The sequence below is a fragment of the Alligator sinensis genome, unplaced genomic scaffold (genome assembly GCF_000455745.1).
Source record: "Alligator sinensis unplaced genomic scaffold, ASM45574v1 scaffold487_1, whole genome shotgun sequence".
NCBI lineage: Eukaryota > Metazoa > Chordata > Crocodylia > Alligatoridae > Alligator > Alligator sinensis.
The window spans coordinates 218,714-220,822 of NW_005842301.1; positions in this window are offsets into that span (position 1 = coordinate 218,714).

Sequence of the window (2,109 nt, forward strand, 5' to 3'; positions counted from 1 at the left end):
TCTTGCCATGGTGTGCATAATAGCTTGGTCCAATGGGGGTGATTTTTGGCCCTTCCTGCATTTGGCAAACTAGCTAGATATATCTATCACCGCCTTACTAGCCTGGTGACTTGGCCTGCACTATGGCTAATTAAAAAAACCTTACAGACAAGGGGAAATTAACTGAAATGAATAAATGGTTTATTAAAACACAGGTAAGTTTCAACAGCAATGACAGGGGAGAAGACAGGTAACACAAGCAAACAGATCTTAACCTACTGAATCCTAACAGCCTTATGTACTTCCGAACAATAGCGAATTCCCAATAACAACCTTAATAATCCTAATGAATACATGAATGTATGCATGGAAGGAGTGACCTAGGTGAATTTCACCTGGCACTAAAGGAACCAGGTTCCCTATCCCTTCATGTCTTGAGAAGAGGGATAATACTTACACAGGAGTGTTGTGACCTGCTACTTCTGTGCAAGGCACACCCAGGGAAAGAAGTCTGGGGAACCAACTCAAACAACCCTCAGCTGCAGATCACAAGAGGTAGAAGATGGAGTTATACTGGAGTTAAAAATACTGGTGTGGACCTCCGCTTGAGTATCCAGTTCAACAGCTTCCACCGAGGTGCTTTCTGTCACTGGTCAGGTCCTGCAGAACACACCGTAGGCCAAGCAACAACACCAGGCAATCAGAAGACACACCACTGCACCAGTCGTTCACAGAACCACTTCCATACACAAACTCCACACCTTTTCCTTCTCTTCCACCCTCGAGCAACCACTAGTCCTCTCTCTCCTCTCTCTCTCTCTCTCTCTCTCACACACACATACACACACACACATGCTGTGTCCTACATGCCCTCTTCTGCCTTCTCCACATGTCTGTCAGCAAAAACCTTTTATGTGGTTTGTGCACGCAGCATGCCAGGGCTCTGCACACAGCCCTGAGGTTTGTACTGGGTACCATTTTTCAGTGACTTCCACATACTACTGTGCATGCTCTTAGTCTAGAGGTCAGGGAAGGTTTATCTTCTGACCTACTTAAGACACACTTGTGTATGAGGCCATATAGAAGCTAGGTGATGACACCATGGACTCAGAACCATTTTGACTTCAACAGTGGTTTATGACAGAAGAAGGCACAATTGTCTTAAGTTGCAGCAAGGGAAGTTTAGGTTAGTTTTTAGGAAAAACTTTCTCACAAGGAAGGGAGTGAAGCACTGGAACAGGTTACCCAGAGAGGTTGTGGAATCTTAATCCTTGGAGGTTTTTAAGACCCAGCTAGACAAAGCCTTGGCTGGGATGATCTAATTGGGGATGGTCCTGCTTTGAGCAGGAGGTTGCCCTAAATAACCTCCTGTGGTCCTTCCAACCCTAATTTTCTATGATTCTAAGTTATACTTTCCAAGGCTCTAATCAATTTTTGTCATTTTCAGCTGGACTCTTTCCAACTTGTCCACAACCTTCTTGAAGTGTGGGACTCAAAACTGGACACAGTACTCCAGGTGAAGTCTCACCAGTGTTGAATAAAGTGGAAGTATCACTTCCCTTGATTTGCAAGAAGCACTTCTGTTAATATAACCCAGTATGCTACTGGCTTTTTTTGCATCCAGAGTGCACTGTTGGCTCATATTCAGTTTATAGTCTACTGTAATTCCCCAGATCCTTCTCTGCAGTACTGCAGCCTAGCCAATCATTCCCCAGTCTGTATTTGTTCATGCAATCATTCTGTCCCAAGTGTAAAACTTTTATTTTCCCTTGTTGAATTTCATCTGATTGATTGCGGACCACTTCTCCAGTTTATCCAGGTCATTCTGGTTCACTCTGTCTTCCAGAGTGTCTACAACTCCACCCAATTTGGTGTCATCCACAGATTTGCTAATTATGTTAATCCCTAGTCTCCAGCCTAGGGGCCTGATCTAGCTCGCAGCACTGCCATTGGGCCTGCTGGGCCTGCACAGGTCTGAAAATTCAGCAGTAGGATATCAGTGGCACCACTCCTCTGCTGCCAAATCATGGGATCCAGGGGGAACCTCAGGCCATGTGTACTGGATCCAGCACCTGATCCCAGTGCACAGGGCTGGGCAGGGGTAGCCCTAGGCCCCATCTTGGTCTGAGG